The 15257-nt window shown below is 35.3% G+C and overlaps 1 pseudogene; it reads right to left on the reverse strand.

Annotated features, from left to right (window-relative positions):
• Positions 1–13685: 13685 nt before the first annotated feature.
• LOC119238101 (arginase-2, mitochondrial-like) lies at positions 13686–15010 on the reverse strand (annotated as a pseudogene).
• Positions 15011–15257: the final 247 nt, after the last annotated feature.

Below are 15257 nucleotides of genomic sequence, written 5' to 3' on the forward strand. Positions count from 1 at the left end.
ATCTATTGAAACAAGGTTTATTGTTACTTTCTTATATTGTTTGATATAAATATTAATGTACACATTACTTATATATATAAAGATACATCAATATGCATGATTAACTGTATGAAACATGCAGTTACAACTCATGTATGTGTGTATATATATATATATATATATACACACACACTATTGATCTAAGCTAATGCTCAGAATACTAAATCATTTATTACAAATGAGTTTGATGAAGATACAGAATGAATGTATAGGTTTATTCCAACATGACTTACATGTAAGTCTATGCTTCAATTGGATTTATGAGAATTTTTGGGTCTTAAATGCTAAAATTAACATTTTTAAAATTAGAATAAAAATAATAATTAACTAGTATTGAAAAACTTCTCTATTGATGAAAAAATTAAACTAAAACTCAATATGGGCATTTATCAAATTCCATTAAAAAAAAAAGGAATAGCTCACCTTGCTTCTATGTATGCTCATTTATTCATTAATAAACTTTATTCATACTTGCTCTTTATCATATACAGCAATAGGTGGCAGAAATTCATGTGAAAAATAAACTTGTCCAAATTTCAGCCTTTGTAGAATCTTGTGTTTTATGGTTCTAACCCTAATTTGTCTCTTGCTGTGTCCTCATTAATTCTCCTAACTTGCATTTGGGCTTGGCCTAATATTATCTTTGCCCCAACTATAAACACAATTTGTTTCAGTTTTTCAGAGAACTAGATGTTTTATGTGTTGATATAATGATAAAATCGTATAAAATTTTACAATGTGATACAAGCATAGAAAATGATTAAATTTAAAAGGCCAAAAATGTTCAGAAACATTTTTAAAAATATGTTTTAAAGCCTGTGCTATCTTCATTGTTGCTATATCTTCCTTGCCTTAACATAAATGTCTTCACAACTGCATCTGAGGGCACCAGATAATTCCAAATTGATCTAACCTTTGACATTGAAACTGAACACCTTGGAAGACTACTTGTTTGTGCCAAAGGTGGAAGTGGTTCAATAAAACACACAATGTGCAAAGTGACAACTAGATTGAGACACAGCTAACCAGCCTTCAAACAGTCATGATTGTCGCTCTTTACTGCATTGGTTGAGTTTCTCTCTGATCTCTGCAATATAAAGCATCTAGTCCAATTACCTGTGCACTGAGCTTAGTGCTTGGTTTTTATACCAGTTAATGGCTGTAAGTTTTTATGGGGCCAGAGTTTAACCTGAAAGAATCAATGACTGAAAATTCTACCAGGAAAGAGAACATATTTAAATTCATAGATTACTCATAATGCACTTGAGTGACTCTACCAAGTTAATTAGGAGATTAAAAAGTAAATGAGAGAAGGTGTTAGTTATTGCTGTGAGGTAAATTTATTTTGTTACAGAATTAGAGAAAATAGAAAGTTTTTAAAATATCATATGTGAAGCTATCAAAATAGAAAGTTTACAATATATTTGATATTTGTTGCATTTCAACTCAATGGAAAGAGAATTTTTTATACCTAAACAGTGGTTAAATTTTATTTTAAATCTGAAAATAATGGTAGATTCTCTTTTTGCATGTTTTCATGGTATCTATGCTTTATATGTTAAATTTTTGGCTTATTTATCAACTGCTGCATAACAATTCCCTAAAAAAACTCTGTGATATAAAAGAAAGTTTGTTATTATTACTTAGGTTTTTGTGGGTTTGGAATTTGAATCTGGCTAAGCTGAGGGACCATTTTTCTGTCATATTAACAAACTGTGCAGTCAGGTTCACTAAATTTAACCTATACTGGTTGTGCTACTAAAGTTTAAGTCCTATCTGAGCACATTAATATTGAAATATCTACCCAAATGTCTTAACTTTCATCATGGCTCTATATGTCAACAAATTATTTTTATGTTATTTAAAATTCCTTAGACTTTTGTCTTATCTGTCTCCTCCCTTCCCCCTCGATGGGTAAGCTTTTTGGAAGGATCTGCTGTCTTGCGCTTCAATCCCTTTTAAGTTCTCATTCCTGAAAGGAGAGCTAATTTAACTGAGGAAACTATGTCTTTATCACTCTGAAACAAGTATTTGGAAAGCATTTTATAAAATTGTTCATTGCTCCAACAAGACTGTATATAATTCTATATACCTGGGTAGATAATATCCTTGTGGAGGGTAGCAAATGTTTGCAAACAATATTTTGCTCAATACTTGAATTTCAGTACTGGCCTCTTTACTCTCAAAGACTTTTGCTTTAAACAAGGGAATGCAAACTACTTACTAATTTAGATCTAAAAAATATGAATAATTATTGACTATTTCCATGATGAAGTTTGTTAAAACTTTTGAGAGTTATTTTATGGTTACTGGTGTTGAGATTCCTATTAGAATTCATAATAATTAGTCTAATATGCATATTCTATATAAGATATTATCCTTGTAAGACAGTAATTTTCTATTTTGGACTTGCCCAAATTAGCAAAGCCAGCATTTCAGGGACTACAGGCATGTAGTGATCACTAAATACCATTGATTAATCTAAACTGCTAAGGCTGATTATTATAACAGAATTCCACTGTGATTTTCATATTTTTCATCAGGAAAATAACAGACTTTTCATAATTCATATCAGGCACAGGTGTTCATTACCTTTTATGAGAACAAAGTTACAAAGGCACTTATCTCTAATAATGGGAAAGTGAAAAGGATTCAAAGAATTACACAGACAGATTGGTTAAAATGCAAGAATATTTTTGTCATATTCTCTAATGTGCCAGGTTAAATTGTGTCACGTAATTCCTTAGGATGAGCATTGCTAAGTGAGAATAGATAAAAACATACTTTATCTGTAGGAGACTCTTAAAAAAACCATTATTTCCATGAAGAACATAATTGTAAGAACCTTGATGTCGTCCTGTGAATATAAAAGTATGAAGCAAACCTTAAAACTATCTTTGCACCATTTAAGAAAACCAAATGTAAGGAATTTATATTTTGAATTTGGCAGTGCCTTCAAGTAATTATCTGGAGACATATATTTGAGAAATCCTTAAATAGCAGTTATAATTAGTCTAGCAAAAGAAGATATCATTCTGTCTAGATTTCACAAGTTGAGACAGTTCTGTTGTAATTATATAACTAGACCCAATAAAAATGTAAGCTAACTTGATCATCGGAGCTAGAACTCTATCCTCAAAGATGAATCTGACAATATTCTTTCTCTTTTTCTCTTTTTCCATGCCATGGTCTTCAATTGTCTTCTACTAATGGGGTATGGCAGTGAAGATATTATTGTTTCCTAGAAATAAATTTGGACCATTATTTGCTTAGGAAATGAAACCAGAAACATTTGGAACAATTGCAGTTCCTTGGGTTTTCTTCTTCTATACGTCAATATAAGAGTTGAGATAGTCATTACATATATATTTTCTTTTTTTTTTTTTTAAATCTTTCTGATTTATTTTGAAGATTTTATTTATTTATTTATACAAGCACTGGGTACAGTCAGAAGTGCGGGAGGGTGAAAGAATTCACCAGAGCCAGAGCAGGGAACAGAACAGGCAGACTGAACGAAGTACATTGCTGAGGGGAGCAGCAGGTATGGCAGGAGAGGTCTGCGCGCCATGTGGGACCCTCGCGGCCAGGGATCGAACAGGCCCGCTGCAGAGGCTGCAGGCAGCTTAGCAGCCCAGCGCTCAACCGCTGCACCACTGGGGAGGCCCTACATATATTTCCTTGAAAAGAAATATGCTTTTGATTTTGTAGAAGCTTTATCACTTCCTTGAGAAAAACAAAAGCTGCTGGTGCCAAACACTGACTATGTAAGAGGTAGGAACACATTAATAATAACTGCTAAATGTATATACTGCAAATCATTACTTGGGACATTCCAAATGAGTCAGTCTGCACTTGGGGAAGATACACATAAAGAAACTACAGCTTACATTTATGTTAGCAACTTGGCATTGGTGTTAGACTGAAAGACAATCTCCAGGCTCTGTCTCTTAGTAATTTGTGTCTGTACAGAGGGATGATAGATCTCAAGGGCAAGATCAGGCTTGTTATTTTTTCATTTGTTTCTAAAAACTAACATATTTTATGGAATATGGCGGGCCGTATCTATTTAAATGAATACAAGTGAATTGTATTACTTACACTGTTTAAAATACTTTCCAAGAATCTCTAGACTTTTAGCATAAAGACCAATAGACTGGTGGCCAATACACATAGCATTACATAAAGAATGATTTCTGGTGCCTCATTACATACTAAAATTCCACATATTACTTTTCCATGTAGAGTGACAGCTGGTTCCCCTATATTTTTTAAAGATTTATTTATTTATTTATACAAGAAAGGGGGTACAGGCCAGATGCACATGAGAGTGAGGATTCACCAGAGATAGAGCAGGGAACAGAACATTCAGACTGACAAAATACACTGCTAAGGGAAGCAGCAGGTGTGAAAGGAGAGGTCTGCTGCTCCATGTGGGACCTCGCCGGCTGGCGGAGATCAAACCAGCACTTCAGAGGCTGCGGACAGCTTCACTGCGCTGTGCTTAACCACCTGTGCCACTAGGGGAGACCCTGGTTCCCCTATATTTTTTAATTATTTAAACATTTGTTGTTTTCCTGTTTGCTATTGATACTTTTTCTACACAAATTAATATTGACCTAGTCTCAAAACTCTAATTTTCAAGAAGTGAGGCAACATTTTAATCTTACTTTTGCATTCCCAGTGGTCAGAAATATACTCAAAATATAGTAGATGCCAAATAAATGTCATTTCATCAAATATGTAAATAATAAAGAAAATTATAGCTATGCTTTTAATGAGAGGATTTTTTCCTATACTCTATTCTATGTGGGGACAAAGTGAATTCTCATCTATATTAACTGAAATACATACATTGGCACAGAACTTACTGGTAGTCAAAAACTAAGTTTCAAATATATTGCTTTACCCTCCAAGCAATCTTCTAATTTGTTCTTTATCTTCATAAGTCAATAAAATCAGTGCTAAATCTTATAGGCAAAATTATTTGTAATATTATATAACAGAAATTACATATTTTCAAAGGAATTTTGGAATAGTCTATTTTGATTAAACATCTAGATTGGCTGAGAGATACTATTATGTTTCCTATGCTATGCCACATACTCAAATAGGCTGTGATATTTATAGGCACAAATGTGCAATAAACTTAAGTTGAATACTCAACTCTACAATGTACTAAGGATGTGGCCTTTGGAGAGTTTTTGAATGTTTGATTTGTTTGTATTTCTATTTTATCTAAAAATATGTGGTAATGATTAGGTAAATGATTAAAATGTGAAAAAAAATTAGCACAAAACCTGGCATTGAGTATACCTTCAGCTACTCTGAATGATTATTCTTGTTGTAAGGACCAATAATAATTTTTCCAAAAATAAAATAACTTATGTTAAAAATAAGAAATAATAAATAATTTATTCAGGAACTACATTAAAGTTTGAGATGTTTACTTAAATTGGACTTTTTTTTTAATAGTCTGGACCTCAATTTTATTTAAAAATATGCTGACTGTATATTGACATTTTGAATGTGTGTATTTATATCAACAACTAATATCCAAGTATCTCTCTCTGTTTTTAGAAAATAATGGCTTCCTTTTTGACCCTTTGTTGTTTAGATATGATTCTGATAATTCTAGTGTACATACATATTCTACAAAGTTCAAAGAATTATGACATATTTTTCTTTCAATCTGATTTGTAAATATGAGAGTCTTCATACTGTTCTGCTCTTAATCACAAACTATCTGAAAAGAGATGTAAATCAGGGGTCCCATATGTTACTGGATAGTGTCTACAAACCAACACAAGGTCAGAGCCTTTCTCACCAGTTTTGGTTCCCAACACCCACTGCAGCAAATGCAATCAAAACAGCCTTTGGTGCAACTAAAAAGAAAACAGTTTCTTCTAAGCAGCAGGGAAGAGGGGGGAGGAAAGAGCAGGGTCTAGGAAACAGCAAGGTCCAGCTACTTACTGATGGTGGGGTTGCAGCTACAGGAGCTGGCAAGGTGGGAGAGAGAGAGAGGCATGCCATCGCTCAGGAGATCAGGGGCTTCTTCCACAGCAGCTTAGACAAAAAAGAAGAGAGATCCCATGTACCTTGCTCCCTTTTAAGGTTCACATCAGAATTGCAGGAAAGCCCTATTTCTCCCAACAACTATATGTGATATTATGTGCAAATTATTGCCAACTAAGGTATTTCAAGTTTTGATGTCTCGGGAACAACAAAGAGAATGTGTTTACTGATAAACCCAATTTACACTCATTTAGATTTATCTTCTTCTAATAAAAAAAATAAAAATAAAAAAAAAAGAATTTTGGAATTGAAAATGACTTGATTTCTCAGACTTATTAAACAGGAGGAAATAAACTGCCTAGTGAAACTGCAGACAGCAAAGACAAGGGGGGAAATCTTAAAAACAACCATAGAGAAGATTACCCAAAAAGAGTAATTGAACTGGCAGATTTCTTATCAGAAAAATAAAGTGGCTAGAAGAAAATGGAATAATAGCTTCAAGGGGTTGAAAGAAAGTAAACTATCCACCTAGAACTTTATACACATTCAGTCTATCATTCAAGAATGAGTGTAAAATCACCTCCAGTGACACAAAAGCATAAGCACAAGTATTCACTGTGGCTTTCCTTATAACAGAAAAACAGCGAACATAGTTTAAACATCTATATACAGGAAATTGGTAAAATGGTATAAGAAGTATGTAGCAGCTAAAAAAAAAAAAGAACAGTGAAGATTTCTGAGAAATGATTTCCAGGATATTAACTCAAAATAGAACAAGATAATGAGCATGCAAGAAAATATATGCTTTTATATACAGTGAAGGGAAAACAATACCTTGCTGTTGCAGAAAGTGAGACATGCTCAAAATCATATATGAATGTTTTAAAAATATATAGGAAACACTGAATGAACTCCCACCAGTCAAGTTTGGAATGATCTGAACATCAAAATGAGTAATTGAAGGACTAAAGTGTAAAATATTGAATTAACAAAAAGAATATGAGCCAATTTAAAAAAAAAATAGATTTATCTTCTTTAGTGAGGGGTGGACTTAGGCAATGACAGAAGCTTCTCTTCTCCTTCAGGGCCCTCACTGCTATCAACCCAAAACCACCTGCATTCTTTAAATGGTATTAGGTAATCTAGACTCATAGGACCTTGCTCATTTTGCCATACAGAGGTAACAAAAGCCTACTCTGGGCATATTAAGAAGTGTCTATTGACACTTTTAGGGAGACCAACCCCACAACACCAATGAAGTTGTTAAATTGGGTCCAGTCTATCACGAGATGGAATGATGCATTAGGAAGTGAATATGAGCATTTGGGTCAGAAGATTAATGTGAAGATTGCAATAGCCCTCCAAAGATAAACAGCTAGGGCTACATCAAATTAAAGAGCTTCTGCACAGCAAAAGAGACAATAACCAAAACAAAGAGAAACCCCACCAACAGGGAGAACATTTTTGCACACAACACTAATGATAAAGGACTGATCACAAAAATCTACAAAGAGCTAATGAGACTCAACAAAAACAAAGAAAATAATGCAGTCAAAAAATGGGCAGAAGAGCTAAAAAGAAACTTCTCTGAAGAGGAAATGCAAATGGCCAACAGGCATATGAAAAAATGTTCAACATCACTTGTAATCAGGGAAATGCAAATCAAAACTACCATGAGATACCATCTTATACCAGTGAGAATGGCACATATTAAAAAAACTAGCAACAACAAATGATGGCGAGGATGTGGAGAAAAAGGAACTCTCCTGCTCTGTTGGTGGGAGTGCAAACTGGTCCAACCACTATGGAGAGCTGTGTGGAGATTTCTGGACCTACTAAACAGAGAGCTTCCATATGATCCAGCAATTCCACTCCTAGGTATTTACCCAAAGGACACAGAAACATCAATTCCAAAGAGCACCTGCACCCCTATGTTTATAGTAGCACTATTTACAATAGCTAAGCTTTGCAAACAACCCAAATGCCCAAAAATAGATGACTGGATCAAGAAGATGTGGTACATATACACCATGGGATATTACTCAGCATTCAAAAAAGATGTACACATGCAATTTGCAGCAACATGGATGGCGCTGGAAGGGATCATGATCAGCGAAATAAGCCAGAAAGAAATAGAAAAATACCGGATGGTCTCACTCATAGCAGGAATCTAGAAAACTTAAATAAGGGACCAGGAAAATGAATAACTATAAGAAAGAAAATATCAAAATCAACAAACAACTATGAACCAGAGACACTCTATGGGAGGTGGAGGGCAGGGAAAAGAGGAATTGGAGTCAAAATAGGGGGTTGTAATTGTATGGGGAATATAAAAATAAAATTTAAATAAAAAATGTTAAAAAAATTTGTATAAAGTTAAAAAAAAAAAGATTGCAATAGCCCTCAAATTGCCTATAGATAGAGTCTATGAATATGATAGCAACTTCTGTAAAATGGAGGCCCTGGGCCTCACTGCATAAAGCACAAATTAAAAACTAGTTTTAATATGAATCTGATGACAAGACAAAGTATCTGATTTGTTCCCAACTTACTAGGAACCCACAAACAACTGAACCATGGTCAATTGTTATGTGTCTGTTAATAATAGCATGTGAGAAAGGTTAAGTTATGTTGGGTAAGAATACAAATAAATCCATAATGCTTATGTAGTTCTTATTCCCATTTTTTATTATTATTCCTATTTTCTTATTCTGTAATGAATACATTGATCATATGATGTGATAAGTGTTAACACCAGAGTTTCTGGTAAGCGTATATAAGTAAATGCTCTGATAATCCTGATATCAATTATCAAAATATTAGAGCAAATCAAAATCTTTCAAAGATATAATCTGATGTAATATTTCTGACCTGAGGAAGAACTGATTTTAGCTAATCATCATACGCCATCCATCAGTTAATTTTAATGCTATATATTCCTGTAACAAGTTTATTACAAAGTACAAAGATCAAGGGGAAAATTAAGTAATTAAATAGTGCAAAGCTATGAAAATGTCTGTAATGGTTCCATAGAATAGATTCATTCTTTAAACTCTTGTCTACTCTTGTCTGTTCCTACAACCATCCCAATTCCTTCACATATTAGTCAGATCCATGCTGTTACTATTACTGTATCTGTTACATAAAAGCTATACTAAATAGGGATACCCAAGAAAATATAATTTTCTGCAATAGAACTTAGTAGTGGATCAGAGATTAGATTTAGCAGGAAATAATTAGCTCAGTTTAATTTACATGGTTGTTCAAACCCTGCAATTTCCTAGAAAGTCCTGTCTTCAAGATAGGCCCTTTGTTGTTTCATGAGATATGAGCTTTAAACCTTTGCAATATTATACCAGATAAGATATTTTTTGCTTTTCACCATGTACCTTCCATTTGTTCAAATAATTTATATTAACAATATAATATAGTGTGAAATTCTGTTTTTGCATGTGTGAAGCCTTGGGCCGTGTAGTATCAGCTTTGTCAGATGGTTTATGTGAACATTATAATTTATGGTGAATACTTATTTTTGTTCTGGGTGCTAGCGTCTAAGAGCAGCTGAAGTCAGTTATACAGGTGTGACATACCTACATGTTTGAAACCCAATGAAATGCTTGGACACTAAGATTAGGAGAGATTCCTTAGCTGGTGATTTTGTGTGGTTGCTAGGAGAAATAAGCATTTTCATGCAATTCTAAGGGGACAAGTCAATTGGAATCTATGTGGTTTCTCCTAGACATTGATCCACATACTTTATCCCTTGTTTATTTAAATCTATGTCTTTTTAGGGACATCCCTGGTGGCATAGGGGTTAAGTTGCAGCACTGTCACCACCGTGCTCTGAATTTGATCCCTGGCTAGGGAGCTAACCCACATGGCGCAGCAGACCGCTCCTGTCTCGTCCGCTGCTCCCCTCAGCAGTGTATTTCAGTTAGTCTGCTTGTTCTATTCCCCATTCTGTCTCTAGTGAATCCTCTCACCCCTCAAACCTCTGACCTGTACCCCAGCTCTTGTATGCATAAATAAATAAATCTTAAAAAAAAAGACAGTTCAACTCTTTTAAAACAAAAATATGGGAATACAATAATCACTAGCTAACAAAGTGTTATCAGATTAGGGAAAAATTATTGCCATATCATCTTTCCTGATGACAGCAAAATCATAGATGCAATGAGAAACATGTATGCAAAAACGAACAGGAGAGGAAACAAAAGTGCAGTATCTATTTTCTGTAATCCTTCCCTTTTCCTCACACACTAAAATCAGCAAAAATAGGATAAAAGAATGTTAAAGGATCAAATTAACTTTTAACAGTGAACATAGCATATACACATGTTGATTCTCAATGATGCACTCTTATATAATATTATAATGCAATGCTACTTCAGTAAGAAATAAATTTAGAGTATTCAATAAATATGAAAATAGAACTAAAAAATAGCAGAGTGATAAATAGATATATTTTGTCTTTGTTAATTGGTTACTACTGGGTTAGTAATTGGAACTCTCTTTTTCAGGGATATGGACTAGAACTGAGAAAATGCATATCAGTTTTAATGGAAATATAATTGAAATATAAAGAATTAAGTACTTCAATATATTTTTATCAGAGTGCAAATATCACTGTATATAAGAATAATTGCAACATTCATAATAATTTTCTGTATTATTCAAGACAAAAATAGGAATATTAGCATAATTCTACTGCTGAAAAGACATCTTTTTCTAGTGCCTAAAATTTGTTTTGATATCTCATGAGGAAAGTTTTAACTACATGGAAGCATGTTTGACAAGAATAACAAAGTAATGCAATGGCAGTTATCTGGAATGCTACTTGCCAGTGTAAAAGGCCCTTGAAATAAATTATACATGTTTTTAAGAGAAAAAATACCATAGAGAAGTGATTTAGACCTATAAGGATATGCCAAAAACTAAAAAGGACAGATAAAGAACAGATTAACTTTAGGTGGATGCTCAGGAGAAAATAAGGAAAATTGGAGCATGATGAGGGGAGCAGTGGGCAAGACAGGAGGGGTCTGCCGTGTCATGTGGGTATCTTCCTGGCCAGCTGGGTTTTGAATTCATGCTACAGAGGCTATGGACAGCTTCACAGCACTGTACTCAACCCGTTGCACCACCAGGGAGGCCCCATGTAGCATGATGTTTTAAAACATTATTATAAATCTCAACTATCTAATCTCAACTATTATTATTTTTATTTGATTCATATGTATATCTATTTACTAAAATACCATAGATCATGGCTTAAACAACCGAAATATATTTCTCTCAGTCTAGGTATGTGGGAATTCAAAATCAGAATGTCATCATGGTTTGTTTCTGACATGAGGCCACTTCCTGAGAGCCTTTGGTTGACTCTTGAGAGGAGTTACTTAACAAATAGTAAATACTTTCTTGTCAGAAGAATATTTTCTCAATAATTATAGAGTTGTACATTCTGATGCTTATATTGGAGTTGTGAGAACACCATCGAGCATTTCTGTCCATTACAGACAGCATCACAGATCTATTGAGTAGTGAGTCTTGATAATAACAAAGCTGCAGATATCTGAGTCTCATTTATAACTGATTACAGTTCCAACCTAGTCAATACTCTTTCCAAGATCCAAATTTCCACCAAGCAATGTGACTCTTGATAGCATTACATAAGGTACAAAAACTGTCTTTTGCATTAGAAAAAAAAAATCTTGTGAAAGTCCACAGATATGTTAGATCTCTGCATCTCACAAAGTTTCTCTCCATATCTTGGAATCCATATTTCTAATTAGAGTATTTCAAGTACTGTCATTTTTCCTGGGTACCAAATCCAATTACAATAATGCCACTACTGTCTTGGACCAAACTGATGTTTTGCTAGTGATCAACACTTCTGCATAGCAGGCAGTGAAAAAGAGCAGGGAATTTAAAATCTCCACTGAACAATTAGGAAATTTGTTTCAAACTCCATCCTAAATAGAAGCAATCTAATTTTAAGACTAGAATGGAAAAAAACATTTATTTGTCAGACTAATAGTCTCAAACCATGTGCACAATTTTGGAATATTTTCTTTGATAAAGATATCACATACGGGCCTCCCTAGTGGCGCAGCAGGTTGAGCGCAGCACTGTGAAGCTATTCGCAGCCTCTGCAGCACGGCTTCGATTCCTGGCCGGCCAGGGAGCTATGGCACAGCACGGCATGGCATGGCAGATCTCTCCTGCCTCGCCCACTGCTCCCCTCAGCAGTGTTTTCAGTCCGTCTGCCTGTTCTGCTCCCCGCTCTGTCTCTGGTGAATTCTCTCACCCTCCTGTGCTTTTGGCCTGTACTCCGGTTCTTGTATAAAAATAAAAAAATAAACCTTAAAAAAAAAAAAAAGATGTCACATACAGCACAGTGATTGCCATTGCTGTTGTCACCTTACAGGCTGATGTGATCTTTTTGAATTTTGCAGGGGCCATTTAGGTAATAGAAATGGGATATGATGTGGCCAACTTTCTTGCATCCCTTAGCACTAATCTTATCCAAATCTTTGAAAATCATGTGAAAAAAGTCTGATTTATCATTTTGGTTAGAGATGGGTAGGGAGGTGAATGAATGCCAGGCACTTTAACTTCACCATTATAGTTTTTCTACCAGTATAGTTGTTTTTTACCGGTATAATTGTTTTTACTTGCTGGTTAGGAAACAAGCTGTAGGTTCAATGATTTGCATTCAGGGTTTCAAAAAATGAACACAGGGTGAAACCATAGTACCATGGTGATACTCTCTTGAGTCATTAGTCCATTTGTCAATTGACCTCTGGAAGCTTTCATTGTTAAATGGGGGTTATAATAGTTTGCTATAAAATACATATACTGTACTGTAGGAAACAATTCTGAGCAGGTATAAGTTTTCCCCTTTTCCAGTGTACCTGCTATTTATTTGCTATTTAGGCTTCTTTAAATTTTCATAGTACTCCAACAAGTACTGCAAATAAAAACAAATACATTGTGCCTCCCTGGTGGCACATGGGGTTAAGCACCACACTATGAAGCAATCCTCAGCCTCTGCTCCCCTCAGCAGTGTATTTCAGTCAGTCTGCCTGTTCTGTTCCCCACTCTGTCTCTGGTGAATCCTCTCACCTCCCACATCTCTGGCCTGTCCCCCAGCTCTTGTATGCATAAATAAATAAATCTTAAAAAAAATACATTATACTGTGATATTAGTCACTAAAATAAAGAGGGAGAGGAAATTTTACAATTTTGAGAATGCAAAAATATCCTCATTAAGGCAATATTTACCCAGTTGACCATTTTTTAAAGATTTTATTTATTTTTGCAGAGAAAAACTCGGGTGTAGGCCAGAGGTAAAGAGGGTGAGAGGATTCACTAAAGACAGAGTGTGGAGCAGAACAGGTAAATCCATTGAAACACGCTGCTAAAGGGAGCAGTGGGTGAGACAGGAGAGGTCTGCTGTGCAATATGGGTAAGCTCCCTGGGCGGGATCAACCTCAGGCTATCAGGATGATAGTGCTGAGACTTAACCCCTAGGCTACCAAGGAGGCCACTAGATGACCATTTAGTATCTATTCCCTCAGATATCTCACAACTCTGGAGTGCCTACTGTGACAAATGTGTCAACACAGTATTTCCTAAATTTTCACACATTCTTTACTTTCTGATTCATCTGGGGAACTGGGAGTCTGATATTGGTTATGTGCCCTTCCTCCCTTATCTGGCCAAAACTTGAAGCAGCCACTTCGACTGCCAGGCCTGCTGTAGCCTTGGCCTCTTGCTGAGAAGCAAGCAGCTGAGAATTGACTTCAACAAGATCCATTGCTGACAGCCACCTTGTATTGTGTATCTTCTCAGTGACAGATGTGCTCTCTGTATAGGGCAGGCCCCCTACAAAAGGGGTTCCTGTGGCTGGAGCCAGTATAAGGTTAAATGTATCAATATCAAAACTTAAATGGATTTGCCTTTGTCATTTTCCAATTAGCAGATCAAATATCTTTGGACATTTGATGTCCATATCCTTCTGGATCCCAAATCCATCTATGTCTCTCAATGGAAAAAATATTGTAAATCATAATTCTTTTTTTTTTTTTTTGGAGTTTCTTTTTTTTTTTTTTTATAAATTTTATTGTTATATTCCCCATACAATTGCAGCCCCCCATTCTGACCCCAATCCCTCCCCTCCCGCCCCCGCCCGCCTAAAAGTGTCTCTGGTTCATAGTTTTTTGTTGATTTTGATTTTCACTTTCTTATAGTTATTCATTTTCCTGGTCCCTTATTTAAGTTTTCTAGATTCCTGCTATGAGTGAGACCATCCGGTATTTTTCTTTTTCTTTTTGGCTTATTTCGCTGAGCATGATCCCTTCCAGCGCCATCCATGTTGCTGCAAATTGCATGTGTTTATCTTTTTTTGAATGCTGAGTAAATCATAATTCTTTTGGATAAAATAGTCAGGAGCTTCCACTTAAACTAATACACATGATACTTGGGGAAGAGTTACAAGGCTTGCACCACAAAAATTCTGGGATTTGTGGTACCTTATCCTATAATTCTCTGAAGAGAATTGAAACTTGCTGTCCAGATGAAATGGTGAGGGGTGCATGGATGTCAGCATGGGCATCAACCCAGATCACACAAAGGTCAGGACAGCACTGGGCATGCGCACTGAGAGTTCTGACTGCCACACTGCGGCTCCCTCCCACTGTGACACAGCATAGCTACCTGATATGGCTCTACTAATTGCCTGAGCTAGGTCCAGGTAGGTAAGGTGCACTGAGAAATGATTCACTATCAGATTAACATAAAGATCATTTTAAGAACTGGGTAAAATTCAAATCTCTAAAGTGTTTTAAGCTGCAACCCAAATAGGAATCTTTTCATGAAAACAGCTTTTTTCACTGCAGCTGAATAGGCCATATTCCACGGAATGAATAGACTTCTTCAGGACAGAATGTACTTGCATTCAGAGGAAACACAAAGGTTTCGCTCAGAGACATGATGGGTAGCATGGGATGCAGATGAGGCAAAATCTAATGTCCTTTTATCTTCATACATGAACTCAGTTTCAGTTGGAGAAGATTGGGTCTTAGGTATTTTATGTTTTTGTAGAGTCATCCTCAAACACACACACACACAGAATCTCTCAATTAAGTTTCTTTACTTGGGAAATAGCTTAATCTAGAAACTGAGTTTAATAGCTTAATCTAGAA

Source organism: Talpa occidentalis, unplaced genomic scaffold (genome assembly GCF_014898055.3).
Source record: "Talpa occidentalis isolate TD23 unplaced genomic scaffold, MPIMG_talOcc4v2.1 talOcc4.11, whole genome shotgun sequence".
NCBI classification, from domain to species: domain Eukaryota; kingdom Metazoa; phylum Chordata; class Mammalia; order Eulipotyphla; family Talpidae; genus Talpa; species Talpa occidentalis.